Below are 18,100 nucleotides of genomic sequence, written 5' to 3' on the forward strand. Positions count from 1 at the left end.
CTTAAGCCTGCCAAACAACTTAAATATTTCATGGCTTTCACAGGCTACAGTTCTAATATTTATAACTCTTGTGTGCAGATTTCAAAAATTATAATTACAACTCCCAGGATCCCAGATATAGCAGATGTTCAATATTTTTGTACGATGTTGGCAGAAATGCTTTTCATGCTCTTTTTGATCTCAGTACCCCATGTATTGTATCTGCTACAACAAGCTGTTGATAAGAGAGTTTATTGTTATTTCCCTGTAAAAGACTCTGTAGGGCAGATTCAGGATGGCATATAAAGGAGAATGAATGAGGATTCAGCCCTAATGAATAATGAGGAACCCTGTGCAGCGCATTCTTTCAAATAGTGCCTTAGTAAATGGCATATAAGATGTCTCCCATCTCACAGATCCACATAGGACTTTTGGAGTTATTGTGACCCTTTCATTTTAGGCTACACGTCCTTGCCCCATTCGCCTGTATTGATGGATCATGTCATTTCTCATTCTCTCTTGTATATTCACCCCCATGGTGCCTGTGTTCCCTCTATGAGAGTGCAAGAATAGCCTTATTTGAGTCGGATGCCAAAGCCCATATATATGTTTTAATCAGAGAGTTGATGTGTGAGATAAAATTGTGGCACTGACTAGGACTTCTCTAATGATCTGCTTGCATGGGAAGAAGAGAAATGAGCTTTAAGCAGCTGGGCTTGTCTCAGCTCATGCCATGGTTTAGCTATATTGTACGCCCTATTACTGTAATTGGGCTTTTTTTCTTTCAGTGATATTGAGTACTCAGTTAAACAGTTAAACTTCACTGTCACTCAAATGATTGTCCCAAATTTACAACACCATAACTGTGATCACACTCTACCCTTTAGCAGACAGATTTTAATGCAGTCCATAAAGGTCAAAATTTTAAAAAAAAGAAAAAAAAGAATATCACATTAGTAGGTTAATACAATATCCTACAGTATTACTGTAAATGCTTAACAGTAGAAAATAGTAGAGGTCATTATATAAATCAAATTATGTAAATTTAATTATACAATTATTCATTTAGGTCACAATTAGAAATGTGCAGAAGACATTACATTTCACACCATTTTAAAAGAATTGCTTATAAAAAATTCAAATTAGTACCTGGCATCTGATTTTCAGTATTAACTTAAAAATATCCATTCAAATATAAAATATAGATTGAAAACATTATAAATTCTGAAAAAAAATTATAGGTATAAGTACAGATCTCTTCTATTATCCGTGTCTGTAGTACAACTGTAAGAAAGCTGATATACAGTGTTTTCAGGAATTATTTGTGTTGAAGCTTGTCTGTTTGTTATTTCTTCTAGTTGTGCACACAATGAAATACTCAAACAATGTGAAATGTTGCCAATTTCTATTTACAAACAAGAAATCTACCAAAATTAAAATATACAAAGCGTGCAATATGGAAAACCCTTGAAGCTTGTTGAGATTGTCTGGAGCAGAAGAGGGTAATTAAAATGATGTTAATTCAAATTGGTGACTTCAGATCTGATAAAACTACTCTGGACAACAATCAACTGTGGGAGACTCTTTGGTAGTTTTAACACACAGATAATTCTGTGAGTTTGAACAGCACTACCCAGGTAGTGCTAATAGATTTAAAGCTGTATTATTTAGGGAATATTTTAGGGCAATATTTTATATACTAAGTGTAAGTTGAGTTTAAAAGAGTGGTTCTGGATATCCGAGGAAGTTAACTCACATATGTTGTACTTGTCTGTTTATAGGACAATATAAAAATCAACACCAAATTATGGAACTGGATGTCTGGAACCACAGCAACACTTTTTAGCATGCTGGTCAAACACCCCTTCACTGGTTTTCTCTTCTCATAACCATCTGTTTAATTGTCTTGGAAGTCAAGTCAATTTACCATCTTACATGTTTGAAATAGGTGGTCCATTTGCATCTCCAAGGTACAAAAGTGTCTTAAACACAGATCTAAACATCAGTGTTTGCTTTGGCACAGTTTCAGTAATTTTAGTTCCATGTGTTTTGTATCCAGTATTTGTAAACTGAAAAGGTTACTTGTCTTCTGAGCTGGGTTCTTCTGCGAACTCTAGGTTAAAAAGTATTCTTGACTCTGTGTCTCTCCAGGAGATACATTACTGGCCAGAACTGATGCAGAGGAGTTACTCAAAAGCCTGTAAAATTAACAGCATAGCCATGGGCAGTGGACTGAAAATGCTAATTAATGTCTCATCGTGGACTGTGGGATGAGGCAAGATTCATTACGTCCTGGCTCTGCCACTTAGTTCAGTTCTGGAGATTTTGTATTTTAATGTAACTGGACCGACATTTCTGACTGAATTTAGTTAAATAGGCTGTTCTAAGAACATTTTCACATACTTCTGTGGAGATTAAATGCCTTGCAAAGGCCTCTAATTTTCCCTGGACAAAGTTGTTATTTATGGGCATCATTAAAACCATGCTTCACTCTAACAAATCTTATTGTTTCTACTGCTCATCTTTGTCCAATTCTAAGTTACAATTACACCAGGCCTGAGTTTGCTGGGCTGCTCTTTGCCCAGAAGTGAGTTTTTTCCAGGATGCCAAACAGAAAAAGTTCAGCTATCTTAAAAAACCCAGATGGGTGTGGGGGGGGTTATTTATAATACTTTAACAATTCATCTAAGATAATGTCTTACTATATCTGTAGACTCATGTCTTATATTATTGAGCGATTACAAGGAGCTGGTATTTGGAAAGGAACAAGTCAAGCTTTGTGGCTTAATATCTTCAAAATGTATTTCTCGTTTTTTACTACAAATGCTTCATTAGTAAACATGTGCAGTGTCTGGGGAAATTTGTAAGTTCTGCTGCATCTTTGATTGCTGAAAAATGTGCAGACATGACAAATGCATCTGCAGCATTTTGAAGGAAGGCTCTTCCTTGCACTTGCTCTTGAAAGGACAACCTGAAATAAAGCAGACACTGTGATTTGATGGAGCAAATGAGGGAAAATACAGATTGCATTCCTGCTTCCCAAAGTGTTGTAAACATACATGCATCTATTAATGTTTGTGGGGCTTTGTGACACCTTTTAGATGCGTCATAAAAACAAATCTTATCAAGGAAAAAGATACTTATTTTTAAAGTGGGGCTCAGATGCTGTTTGGTAAATGAGGTATGGGACTGTATGCTGAAATATGATGCTAGCAGAAAACACAGAACAGCTGTCTCATTCAAGGAACCTTGTCCATCTTGTGGACAAAATGTGGTTATTTTTCCTATGGAAATATATTGTGCAATTGTATAATAAATGACTAATTAAAACAAGGATGCCAAAAGAAACAATGACTTTTTATTATTAATTCCTTGACTTCTGATGATTTTTCTTTACAACTCTGAAATAAAATGACAAGAAAAACATCCCTCTAAATATTGCCTCCAAAGTAAGTGAAGCAGGTATAACCAGTTAAGCTGGATTCTTGGAGAGGTATTGAGCCCTTTACGGAACATACTCAATTGTTGTGGGGATTTAACATTCCTTTGCTCTAGGCAGTAATAAATCATGATTCTTCAGATCCTTTTTAATTATGTGATTGATAATTTCTGATACATCAAAAGAAAATGAAACAAATGGAAATCAATTGGGAATTGAGACTGGAAAATAAACCCCAAACCAAAAGCAAAATCAACACTGTGAGCACCCAGTGTGCTGTATAGAACCAGAAGGTGTGGAGGAGGAGATACAATTTTATAACAGATAGGCAAAATCCTTCTATTATTATAAGGGCAATAGTTAAATATTAGAAGTACAGCTAATTAAAGTCCTCATCTTCTCATGACTGTAGTCCCAATATGTGTAGATGAGCTTGTTCCTCACACATGTGATTGCAACATAATGAGTGACAAAGCATTATATGGCACAAGCATTATATGTCTGGAACCTTTATTTATTAATATCTGGAGTTTCTTTCTCCCTACTCGCCTTTCCCATCTCTACTCTGAGACCTTAATGAGTCTGCCATCAAGTGTTAGTTGACTCTACTCTTAACATATTTTCATTATCAGTTTTAAAAGAAATGTAGGGAATCTTTATCTATTGTGCCCAAGAGAGGGAATACATTATATGGTAATGGGTGAACTCTCTTACTCTGGGAAACAAGATTAATATCTCCCAGAGTGAGAATGGGAAGAGTTTTGTATGTGATGAACTCCATAGAGCAAGGAATAGGAAGCTCATGAATGCAAGAAATTCAAATGGATCTGTCTCCCAGGGAGAAAAAGAGAGGCCAACAGAGCCATTGTTGGTGTGACAAAGTGATCCTTAAAGGTAGAGAAGCAGAAGCAGTTCAAGATGTCAGACACATGTTGTGTTCTCTGTTTCTTAAAACATCTTTGAGAGAGAGGTAAAAGAAAACAAAAAAGAGTAGGGGTCACAAGGACCACTGCACACACCACAGCAAGAAGATGAGCAAAGGCAGAAGTGCAAAAGGCCATTGGCAGGGCACATTTTTCTATTTCTAAATAGGAGGGTAAAAGAGATGACCAGCAGGAATCTCATACTTGTGAGGCAGAGATCAGCAGGAGGAAAGGAACCAGCTCTGGATGAAATGGGAATCATCAGCTGGACAGACAAACTATTTCACAGTCTGCTGGGAGGTCTGGCCTTCTCTTTCATCTTGAGAAGTTTGTAAGAATAGCTCTGAAAAGAAAGACAACTGGACAAAGACTTTTTCTTCAGTTCTGCTGGGACTGCTTTTGCCTGGGGTTTTGGGGTGCTTATTTTTTGAAGGATTTTGATTGGTTGGCTTTTTTGTGTGTGTGTCCAGAAGTGGTGATGCTATTTTACCCTCTCCCTCCTCCAAGGTAACATGAAAACTTGATAGGAGGTTTGAATCATTCTTTGGAAAAAGACAGGTTTAATATGCCTATATTTATCTTCATTTCTATAAGCCAGCATGTTCTGAAAGTTCCTGCTGACACACAAAACTTGCTTGGAAGAAATTTGATTCAAACCATTCACTTTACAATTGAGATGATATTATCAGTGATTTCATGAGAAAAATTTCTTAAAATGGCTATATAAATCTCATAAATGGGAAAACAGTTGGTCTGATTTGTACTGGCTGTAATAGTAGATATTCTGTGAATAAAAAGATGACTTTGCTACAGGATAGATATCAGATCATTAACATTTAACCCAGTGACTCTTGAGCCTAATAGGAGGTCATTGATGAAAACACATTTGGTAATTTCAGCTCATCTTCCTTCTGATGGAATCTTATATCATCCAAAATAATTACACCTATACCGTGTATGTACATGTGTAGCTGGCATAAAGTTACACATGAAGATGACTCTGAGAATACTCTGAATTGGAAAAGTCTACAGTAGCAATAAAAGTTTATAATTTTGTGTCATTGGCCTAGTGTTAATGTTGGACATTATTTGAAGGACTGGGAAGCTCTGGGGCTCCGTAATAGACAGCAAAGTCTCTCATCCATAACTCATACTTCAATCAGCTCAGGTCAGCTGTGGCAAAAATCATCACTTGACACAAGTCTGTGATAGCACACAATGAGTTGATGATGTTTTTTTCGTCATACAAAAATACCCCATTACCAGTGAGACCCTGCTGGTCTCACCCACTGAGGATGTGGATAATCTCACCAGAGTAGGAGTGGCCATACAAGTAAAGCAGCTGAGGTGTGACATCCACAGCTACAGTCAGGACAAGCCCTGTGAAGCCAACCTTCTGCAAACCTATGGCTCCAGCCGAAATACTTTGTGATCCAGCAATTTAGGAGCTGCTTTACTTGTGGCTGGAACAGCTCTTGCAGGTGTCTACAATGTGTCTCTAATTTTTAACGGATATAAATTCTCTTTCATAAAAATGTCTCAAATGCAGACACTAATGCTGGTTCTTTTCCACTTGAATGTAAATTTGAGGATCTTACTAGATTATATTTGATTGAAACTTTCAGTGGCTTCAAACATCCGGGGCCCAGGTAACGAAGACTCATGTTGGTACGCAGATTTAATAGACTGGCTTTTTTTGACATTAGAATGAAAAACGCCATTTTTCAAGGCTGGATGTATACTGGCAAAACACTGTGGGAGAGATGGAACTTATCTTGACTTTGTAAAGGCTTTCTGTGTTCTGTAAGTGTGGTTTTTCCTGTCATTTAATTCAAGGGGAAATGTATGGAGAGAATTGGTTACTCTCAGGGGAAAGTAATGGTGAGGTTCAGTGGCTTCAACTAACTCATGTCATTTTGTACAGGAGTAGGAAAATGTACAAACCAGGCTGATAAATGGGTCTGCAAGTTGATGAAGTATTTCCTTTAAGCCCTCCAAAGAAGACAGCTGGTATTTACACACCAGATTTAGCTCTGGGGAGATAAGGTGAACAGAGAGGGGAGAAAGGTGTATTGGGCTACGGGGTTTTGAAGGAATTGGGTCAGTTTCTCATAGGTCAATTTGACTCTTCACAGTGGCAGGTTTTCTGCTTATTAAAATGAAGTAACCAGAGCTAAATATTATCTGCTGAAATTCTCTTGACTGGCTAACAGCTGTGAAAGGGAAAAATATTTAATAGCTGGTTTGATGATAGAAGCTAGTACTGTAGCCAAAGAGGGTGAGAAACAACAACATGGAACCAGCAGTAACTCGTAAGACCCTGAGGTATAAAATATAAAAATTGAGCTAGATGGCATCAGCATTATATACCGTGCTTCCACCATGCTAATCTGGTGTTTTGATTAGAGAAGATGCCACTGAAGGAGTTTGGATAAAAGCTTTTGGAGAAATTTACCAGTTTAGAGCTGAAAAAGTGGGGTTGATTTCAGCTCACAACTTGATACCTAAGTGTAATAAAACAGGACTGAGATATTTAAGCTCCTTTTACAGTAAACTAAACTATAAGTGTGGTCACTGTGACCTCTACAGGATATCTAATGCCTTTTGAGACACCTCAAGATATTTTACCAGTCCTTGGCTGTCTCACCACAAGTGTATAATGTCTCCTGTAAGTCCTATGCCATACCTGCCAATCCCAACAGTTGTCTTGAGCTCTTCATGGGGTCCCCAAACACCTTTGTTGGAGGAAGTGAATAAATCCTTGTCCTCCACTGAATATATTTGGAGTTTTGGTATGTAGTTCACATGTAGATACCTAATTTAGGTGGCTACAGGTGGGACCTGATTTCTACCTCAGGTATCTCTTTATGGAAAACTGGTTTTCTTGGAGCTAGGAGCAGGGTTGGAAATTTCCCAGTTGCAGAGTCCAAAGCAGAAAGTGAGTGTAGTGTGGTTGTCAAAAAGACATCACTCAGTGATATTTACATGGGCAAAATTTACAGTAAAACTGAGGATGTGATCTGCTGTGAGTAATGCAATGTCAAGTTGCCTCTGAAAGGGGCAGTCCTTGTTCTCTTGCCCTCATTGTGCCATGGACTTCTCCTTTTTCATTTCAAAGAATCAATTGTCTGTATCAGCAAGATGAATTAGTTCAGCAGGCTGAGAGGACAAAACCCTGCATTTAAAAAAAATTGTATTTTTCAGAGTTAGTTTTGCACTTGAACACCATGCAGTGAATCAACTCATCCTGCAGCCACTTGCTTATCCAGGCCAACAAAAAGAAGGAAAAGGAAACTGAAGACTTTACTTCAGCTTTTTGGACTCTTTTGGCATAATTGTAGTGTTAGCATTGGCCTAAAGGCATTGGAACAGAGGGAAAGCAACTTAGAACACCTAGGTAAATCCATTGCTTATATCTAGATATATTTTACCAGATTTTTCTTTGTCTTATACGCTGTCAATATGTGTCATGATGGAAGCAATAGTTCCTGGGGATGATAAGGTTTTTGAGTAAACTGGAGTGTGTGTGTGTGTGCGTGTGTGTGTGTATGTGCACACTTCAGAATCAGTATAGAAATTTTTGAACCCACTACTTTTTCCTGGTGATCATACCATCAGATATGTGTATTATGAATAGAAATCCTTTAAAACAAATATATTTTTAGTAGCCATTTTAAACTTCAAATAAGTATTTAATATATTAGAACATATTTTTTAGCAGTTTAAGTGTATTTTCAATCTTTTCTCTGAAGCTGTCTTTTCTGCATATGATCTCATGCTCATTCTGCAAAGCATTTAAGAATACAAACAACAAAATAATTTTTTTCACCATTTTTCTTCCAGGTCTTGGGGCAAGTAGCTTAGTTATGTTAAGATGCTTGTTTTGTCTTTTAAATGTTTTGTGAATCTTTTTTGAAGAAAATATGAAAGGAATCCTGAATGAATGAAAAGTGATTTGATGTAGCAAAAAGGATCTAATCATTGGGATCTGTGTTTGTGTATGCAACCAAAGAAAGTAAAAAAGCCAAAGGAAATTAGATGAAGCCAATAACTCTCTGCTAATGTCTTCGCTTATGTATCAAAATCTTCTTTAATGAAAAATCAAAGCTGTTATTGCAGCTGAAATAATAGTGTTTTTGGGGGGATAAAAAGACTAAAAGAAACCAGTATTTATTTTTGGAGAAGATTTTAGGAAGCATAATCACAGATTTAAAATTTGGTACTATTGGGAACTACGAGTACTACTGGGGGATGTAAAAAATTCACAGGGTAATAAACATTACCCCCGATTCAGATAATTTTATTGCTTACATGTTATTCAAAATTTGGAACCACACTGCTCAATAAAGAATGTTTGCAAGGATAAATAAAGGTATAGTGTTGTTTTCATCACATTCTGAAGGGCAGAACATGCAATCCAAGCTTGAATGTCTAAGAAAGACACCTTCAAATCTGCTGTAAAATAATTATTTTTACTGCAATTTATAACACTCCTCTTTTTTTATATATATAACTAGATAGCCTACTGCTTTTACAATATGTTGGTCCCTTCATGTGCTAGAACATAGCTGAAGAATAGAGTAATGCATATTTTAATCACAGTGCTGTGAAGAACTCTTTTAATCATATTTTGTTCACTGACTGGGGGAAAATTTCCATGATCTTTGTTGTTAAATTGGTATTTGATAAATTGGTAATCATGGCTATCTTGATTAAAACATGATTAAAATACTCTTCAAAGTAGGGAAAAATATATATGCTTTCATGGCTTACATTGTCTATACCTTTTAAGATAATTTAACAGGAAATCAGTTTCACCTCCTGAAAAAATTCTTGGTAATGTTCTGCAAATTATTACACATCATTATGCTCAGCTATGTTCCTTATAGGCATGGAGTTCCTGAGGACTTAAGATCCCAAACATGTTCGGGTGTGTATGCACATGTATTTCAATGTGCAGAACTGCATAGATCTGGACCACAAGAAATTATATGAACTTGTGAAGTCTGACCTAAGGAAATCACAGAAATATGTTAATTTCAGTTTGTTGTTGTGTTTGTCTCTCCCTAGTCCTACAAATGCTTAATTATATAAACTAGATGGGTTTCAGAGGAGCTTGAGAGATCCAAATTTTGGAGCAGCCAAAGAAATTGAGATGAGGAAATGGAAGACCTGGTTATGCATCAGTAGCTTTGTTATTCAGTTATTTTGGGAGAGTCCATTAATTTGGGACAGTCCATTCTAAATAAACGGATGAAGCTGATGTTGTATCATGATTACTGTCCACCTGGAAATATGTGTCTCCCACCTCCCCCCATACTCAAAATCATATGGTGACTACGTTTGTCCTCACAAAACAGGTGTGATCAATGCTTGGGAGAGCTCTGTTTGGGATAGACCAAGCTTGTCATTTGGATGATTCTTCATGGATAAGGCTGAGCCATGCACTCCGGCTCCATTCACTGTCATCCTTCTGACCACTGCTTTTGTCTGGACCAACTGGATTCCTGGGTAATTTTGTTGATCCAGCCACACGCTGCTCTTTGCCTGGGAAAATGGGGGACAGATGGGGAGTATGTGGGAAAAGGTAAGAATCCCTTATACTGGGAAACTGAAGGAAGTCCCAGAAGGTGGAAGGGAAAATTTTCTATCAACTCAACTGAAAATGAGTTAGCAAACTAGACAACAAAGTTCCACTTGACCTAAACTTTCAGCAACAATGAAAGCTGTGTACTCACATTATAGACTATGCCCTTATGCACAATATTCTGTAGGGAAGATACCGTATCAGTCACATTGTAAAAGACCTAGATCAACTTAAAAAAATAAAACCCAATAGAATGATTACAGCCGCTGCATAGAATGACAAGTATTATCAACAAAAATTAATCAGGCGCATCTTTTAGTGAACTCAATTAATAATGTGCAACAACAGGGTCTCTTTTCTTAAGATGAAAATTAATTAGTGGAGGGAAGGTCACTTGGAGATGCTGACATCACTCATCAGAATGCTCTGGCAGCTCTAATTATTTGTCTTCCAGGCTTGGGTGATCAGAAATTATTGCAATACCTGAGCAACATTTTGAAAAAGCTTTGTGCATGGCTCTTTTAATTAGACCTGGTATTTGATTAATGCAGTGGAAGCATTTAGATCAGCCTCTTATCATTGAGTGACTTAGAAGTTTTAAGGTATTATAGTGTGCAAGACAGGGTCACTACAGTAGATTTTTAATTCAGACTTTAAAAAAATCAGCTTTAACAATTTAAATGAACATACACATCCTTTCCATTTTTCTTTATCATTACCTTGAATGAAATTATATATTTTCACTATCAACTGAGGTAAACTGTATAGTGTGTGAAAATGTAATTTGTGTGTGCATAATAATACACAATTTACATTTGTATATATAAATTTCAAAGCACCTGCTAAATTTGTGCAAGCTGAATTTATATAAGATTATAGCAAAGCAGAACATTGAGCTGTAATCTATATTGCATTGACTTTTTATTTATTTTGTTTTTATTTATATGTAGAAACACACACACACTTGTGTGTGCATAAATATATATGAATGATTTCCTGTTAGAACTGTGTGAATAATTTAGAGCAATTTTCAATGCCTTTGCAGCCAGGCACTGGCTCTTTTTCTAATGAACTTAGCTGGTGGTACAGGTTGTACTGGCAACTGAGTAGTAGGCAAACACAAAGAATATAAATATTATTAAATATAATAAAAACTAATGACAAAAATAAAATACTTCATAATCAGAAAAAGAAAATTCCAGTAAAAAGAATATCTGCCACAGATCTCAATCAAACAATTAAAAGACACTATGAACACTTAAGGATGATAAATGCTCTTAGTAGATGGCAGCTTTCCACTTCCTGTACCTCTGAAATCTTGCAGGTTAGTTGGGAAACATAACTGGCTTTTTCTGTCCGTGGCTTCTCTCTGGCCAAAAAATCTCAGCATTCTAAAGTGTTTCTAAAGCAAGTCTGATCTTCTAATATACTGATTGTTACAAGTACACAAAATGCTTGAAATTTTGTTAATCAGTTTTGATTACGAATGAAGTTTAAATTTAGAGGATATACAGAATACCATTGAAAATACAGAATACTATTTCATAGGCAAACAAGAAGGAAAACCGGTGATATATTTCCCCTATGTTTTTAAATTAAAATAAACTCCGAAATGAGCACAATTCTACTGAAGTTAATGTAATTGTTCTGGCTGAACACTAGATTTGGCCCATTATATTGCATTCTCTCTCTGATTTCCTCCCAGTGTGGTTTTATTATGACACAGCTTTAAATCATAAACTTATTCAGTCTAAGAGACTATAAAATAGAGTAATCAATTTTTATTTTTGATGTGTTTGGTTATTTACAGCTTCATTGTCCAACTAGGGAATATGCAGCACTGATATACCACCACTGACTTCAATAGAATTATACCCTTTTATACTGAGGCTGAATTTGGCAATAACTGCTAAAAATGAACATATCCAGAAAACGTAATAAATTGCAATTTCTCATAAAACTCTGTGAAATAAATAGCTTGGAATTTCCTATTACTTAAAATTCTAAAAATGATATTTTACTGTATCAGATATAATTTGTTAGTCTCACCCACATGGAAAGGGGTCTAGAAATTACTTTCTGGGTGGAAGGGATCTGAAACAAAAATACTCTAACCTGAAGATCAGTCAAGGCCACAGAGGATAGTTTTCCTCGAAATTTATGTTGTGGTAAGTCAGTTTTTGTTCCACTGCCCAGCTGAGCTGACTTGCAGGAATGAAGGGATGAGCTTCTGTTGCCCAGACCTACAGAATTGTTCCAAACATTGATTTCTCATTGCCCACCAGATCTATTACCATGAAGCAAGTATAAAACTTCTCTGCAGCGGTGCGATCCTAAGAACTAGATTGCAGTGATTTTTTAATTTCGTTTTTGAGGTCAAAATTTAGTACTGAAATAAACTTCATGCTGCTAAATGAAAACATATTGAAAAATACCAAGAAGGCTTTCAGATACAGTTAATGCTTTGAAATTCATTTTCTATGAAGCAATAAGCTCTTCCCGGTAATTTTATTTAGGCTTACACTGTATCCAAATTGGGAACAGCTGTTTGGTTTTTTAGACAATGCCCTGGAAATTTCTATAAACATTTGTGGAGGCAAATTCTGGAAGATGTCATATTAAATGAGGTGAAACACAAACATTCAGTTTTTTCACATCACATGGCCAAGTGCTTAAAAAGATGTTAATATGTGTTAAAAGTTACATTTGAAAGAATAGGGCAAGGCAAATAATAATGTGGTGAAAGAATACAACATAACTGATCTTCACTTGTGATTTTGGGCAAGTCAAGATTGATTTTTGACTGGTAGCTTACCCAAATTTCATTGCCTTACTAGTAGAAAGAGCACCTTTTACTCTGCTACCAATTTTAATTTAATGTAATTCTCCCAGTAGTGTGCTGTCACAGCTGTTCGCAGGAAACCTGTTTCAAACTTCTGTGTGAAATGCCTCACACCAGAGCAAGGGTCTGATTTATTTGTGTACTCAGAGGAGTCTAACATCATGTGAGATTCTGTGTGGTACCTCCTCCACCTCCAGGTGCCATTCCTAGAGCTCATCGCATCAGTACCTCACCTCTTGGCCCAGGAAGATGCAGACATTTGGGACATCCTCCCATAACACATCTATCTGTTATTTTACTGTATCTGAGATCTGAACTTTAAAAGATTGAAAATGTTCAAGCAAATGTTGGAAATACACCAAATTCCATTACAATTTGACACTTAAGAATAAATCAGTTGTTGAAATCTCCCTGAGCTGTGCACAAAACAATGTCTGGTTCTTGCAACTCAGATTTTATTGTGGCTTTTTATTTAGCAGGTGTTTACAGTCAATTTGTTTAGAAATGCTCTGTATGTTTTTATTAATTTGTAGTTGTCATATTAACTCCCTTTTTTATCACTTATCACTAAAAAGACAAATTTCTAGAACTTTATGGCTGAATGTTGTTGTCAGTTTACTTAGGGAATTTCTGGGATAACATTAATCTATTTTATAACAGTAAACTGGAGAACAGAATTTAATTTCATTAATGTGAACAACTTCATAGGCACAAGCCAGCAAAAATTAAATGCATGGAAATTAACTGCAGTTAGTCGACCACTTGGGTTCATGTTACAGTCTATTATTAGATTTAAACTTTGTCCACAGTTCTTCATTGTTCATTAATAGATACATTTTATATAGAAAGCCATACTTGCTAATCTTATACAAAATTTTGTGTACAGAATACCACTGCTTCCAGATTTTAGTATGTCATAGCAGCATTTTGCATGTATTTATATAAATGTACATTTTTGATGCTTTCTTGAAACAGAAATCTATGAAGTTTTTTTAAGGACTGGCTTTGCTCATTGTTTAAAATGAGTTACTCTGTACCAGATGCCTGGTGTAATTTATGTTAATGTTAATTAACAATATTTGAAGCAAATAATGATAAATAGATGCCCCCCCAAACATTATGCATCTAGTTGTCTAGGTAATCAAATTAGCACAAGCTTTGCCAGTGTTTAGACATAGGTCTTTATTAGAAAAAGTATACATCATTCCAGCTGTGATATTTCTTATGCTTATTATTTTGATCAAACTTGAATCACAAAATTACTCTAAAGAAATTTACTGCCTTTGGAAACTATTTATCTCTGATTCTGGAGGCTAAGCTTTATTTCTCCTTCCTGCAAGTACAAAATTAAAAGAACTCTACGTTAAAAAAAAAAAAAAGCAAAATGCTTTGTTTTATAAAATTTTTTGTTAAAAGGCCCTCAGCTTTCATAATAGCAATAAAATCAGGTATTTCCATCTATTTATAAAATACATAGAAGTCTATCCTTGAACTGCCTTAGTAGCATAAACATATCATGAAGATAAGATTTTATGTGTTTTGATTTTGACCTCTGTATCAAATGGTAACTGATGGACAAAGGGAACTTACACACTTATAGATATATTAAAGTCATGTGTTACATTTTATATCAATTAAATAAATATTAGACAAACTCCCACTACTCTTTGTTTAGCTGTGTGGAGCTCAGCTGTGTTGCTTCTAACCCCAACTACATCACTTCAAATTACCAGTAAATTAACAGAGTAACACTTTCAACCTCAGAGCAGATTTGATCCAAATAGTCTTTAAATGCCATTTCTGTTCCTATTAACCTAAAGATCGGCACAGCAGATATTTTCGTAAGGCTGCCCAGCAATACAGGGCATTAATGGCTAAGTTGTGACAGCACTTTTCATGATGATTTATGATTCAGTGTTTAACTTGATTACTCCACTGCTGACTCTGAATACTATTTCAATTAGTGCACAGAAGGTCACATCACAAATATTCCTCTATAATCTATTCCTATTAACACTAATACACAGAGTAACCAAATATTTTCACCCTTGTTGATTCAAACCATCCATAGCACTAACTGCAGACTTCTTTACCATTTACTTCTCTGGATACATCTGAAATGGTAATTTTTAGTGCTTTGAGTATCATTAGTAGCTGTACCATGAGTAGCTGTACCATGCCATCATGAATAAGCATGCCTTTGCTCATGTGTGTGCATTCATAATTATCAAAGGTTTAGATATTTTAAATGGAAGGTACGTTTTAAGAGAGAACTGGCCTCTACATTATTATTTCACAGCTAATCATAAATGGGAAAATGATGAGAAAGAAGACATTTAAGAAGCACAACAGGAGAGGTGAACAAGTTACACTCAGGAGAATACATAAATCTAGGGGTAGGGATCTTAGTAAAGATGAAATGTGGGAGCCATGCTTTGCCTGATGGTTCTCTACCACATTCCTGCACACACCTCTAGTGCTCCTGGTGATAAATAAGGAACAGCTAAAGCCTGGAAAGCTAAAAAAGAGAGCATGAGAAAGCTAGAAATCTCAACCAGAAACATTCATTCTCCTGGTCCTACTCACATATGCTTTCTGCCATCTCTGAGTCTTGAAGAAGTATTTTTGTGCCTCGGACTTGAGTAGGAGAGACACGCTAATGCTTCCAACTCAGGTTCTGGTTGTCTCCCTGTTGTCAGGATGGCTAGTCTTTCATTTGTTTCATATTTCAGGGGTTTTTTGGATCAATAAATTGAAACTGCCTCTCTCCATATTCTCCAAGGGGAGTTGCATTGGTGGTCATTTTCAATAGGCGAAGGTCAGTCTCTACCAAAACTACAGCAATAGCTGCTGCCCCTTCCTGTGCTACTCCTGCTAGTCCTGTATGCCTCTGAAAGCCTCTAAATGCTGAATTCCAGTAAAGATTTCTGGCTTTTGGTTGTTTGTGACTTGGTGAGATGATAGGCTTTGTAGAGGTGACACAGGCTCTCTAGATGAAGTTCTGCACTAAATAAATGACTTGTTCACTGAGCAGAAGAGGGAACAAAATTTTCTGACGTCATGAGCAGGGCTTTAACTGGACAAAAGAGTGGGATTACTTCCCAGCCTCTGCTCTGCATACCATTTACACATTTAAGACAAGCTGATTTCAGGTTAATATCAGGTAGGATTAGACACCCTCATGGAAATAGCCTGTATTTCTAGCCTGTCAGGACTTTTAAAAATGCAAATACAGATATTATCAGTGTTTTTGGGAAGAACACATTCACAGTCTTATTCTCTGAAGAAACTTTTTCTGGGTCTGAGAATGGACTATATTTTGAGTTGGCTGACTTTAGTGGAGGTGACTGCATTAATGTTTCAATTCAAATCAGAAATATGCTTTTAACATCAGTAACCAAATTGTTCCCACTTTCAATGTGGTTGGTATTTCAGAGCAAATTTAAGAGTGCATGAACTGGATTCCCTTTGGGATGAAATTAGCACAAAGAATGTCATCCAGGAGCCATCAAAAGAGTTCCAGCTGCTAATTTATGTTCATCTTGTGGACCAGATTAGAAGTTCACTGTAAATTTCCCCCTAAACATTTCTGTGTATGTCAGGTCCATAGCAGCAGCCACTTAGCTCCAAAGACATTGTGTGCAGGTCAACGAAAGGCTGTCTTTAGACAGTAAAAACCCAAGTATAAAAATTGAAGTCAGTAATTAACGCTTTTATTTTTTAACAATGTACACACCTAGAAGGTAACAAGAGCATTTTGAAATTAAATTATATAATATTATTATATTAATTATTTTATACGTAAATTTCTTCTTTTTTCCCCCCAAAATATTGTGTTCAGAGCTAGCTTACACAAATCTGTTGTTAATTTGCACACAGATGTCACTCTCTGCAGGATATAAAACCAAAGCAGAGGCAGCCAACAGTACTATTTGTTGTGGCATCATATTTACAGAAGCAGCCTGGCTTTCATGTTTTTTTTTGGTTTTTTTTTGTTTTTTTTTTTGGTTTGTTTTTTTTTTTTTAATAAAACAAAAACTATCTCTCCAGAGGGAAAATGGACAAAGCTCTAATTTGCTGCTCACTAATATTTAGGTGCATACCTATTTATTTGCTGTATTGCATATATTTTTTTTGAGAAACATAAAATTGTTGAAAATTGAAGTGTTGGAATAATTTCTAGAACAATGCTACTGTTTCCCACTGTGTTGCAAAATGTGTCTGACTGCAATTTTGGACAATGTTTTTCAGGGGACTAAAATTGTGGCTTTTTCTTTTCCAAGTTTTATCATGCTGAAAGTTCCAGCAAATATTTAAAAATGAACCATGCTGACGACCTCTTTTCTCACATAGTTGGTAGGAAGTGAATTGAGACCTAACACATATTGAGCTGAATTGAGCAGCTAACACAGATATTTGCAAATTGTTGGAGAAAAACTTATTTTCATGAATTACAGCTTGGAAACAGATGTGCCGTGGTAACTTGCAGGTGGAGCTTGGTAACAGCCTCCCACCTGACTTATACCTCTGGCAAAATGCAAGTAAGCTCAGACAAATTTATTTAAGCCCATAAATCTATAGTTAATCTATACCAATAGCCCGAACTTGCAGCATTTAAGAATGAAGAAACACAAAACTGTATTGATTATTATGTAGAATAACTTTCCTTTATCTGTGCTGTAAGAATTTTGTCTCTGCTGTAATCAATGTGAAGAATTATATGACAGCATAAACAACACCATTTTATTTTGGTATTTTATCTCTGATATTTGTGATTACAGCACAAATAGGAGCAGTATTAAAGGAATAATGTGCCATAAGAACTGAAGAAACTGCCAGCAAAACTCTGCCTTTTCATAAGAGATTTCCCCTAACACTGAGTATAAGTACATAGAATTATGTGCAATGTTGTTTCATGAATAACTCAACTATCACTTTGTTCCATTCATTATTCCACTTTAGTTTTAAAATACAATTCACTACACTTTTTGTAGAGAAGAGGGCCTGGATTTGGAAGGCAGCCACTTGTAGGTACACGAGTGTTCATGAACTGATATGCATACATTAAAGCATCTCTGGTAATAATGTTGCTTATGAAGTGTCACTTACACAACATTCTGTGTTGTAAGTTTAAATTGTATCTTGCGTTTCTGTCCAGATTGCTAAACTATGAATTCAAGGGCAAGGGAATTTGATTTATTCTTCTGCATTAACCTTTTCTGTCTGCAATAAATATAAAGGGATGCCACTAGCAACAATTCTTTTACATCTTTGGTACCTTTGTTGAACTCCCTTATTGTTCAAATTCTTCTTTTGTACTGTATGACATG

At 35.9% G+C, this 18,100-nt stretch overlaps 1 long non-coding RNA gene across 1 annotated transcript in view; it reads right to left on the reverse strand.

Moving 5' to 3' along the window:
• Positions 1–2,748: 2,748 nt before the first annotated feature.
• Positions 2,749–18,100, reverse strand: part of LOC135293920 (uncharacterized) — a 190,021-nt gene continuing 174,669 nt past the window's right edge. Inside the window, exon 6 of the long non-coding RNA XR_010356031.1 lies at positions 2,749–2,950. This is a non-coding gene — a long non-coding RNA (uncharacterized LOC135293920). The remainder of the gene's footprint in view (positions 2,951–18,100) is intronic.

The sequence above is a fragment of the Passer domesticus genome, chromosome 2 (assembly GCF_036417665.1).
Source record: "Passer domesticus isolate bPasDom1 chromosome 2, bPasDom1.hap1, whole genome shotgun sequence".
NCBI classification, from domain to species: Eukaryota; Metazoa; Chordata; class Aves; order Passeriformes; family Passeridae; genus Passer; species Passer domesticus.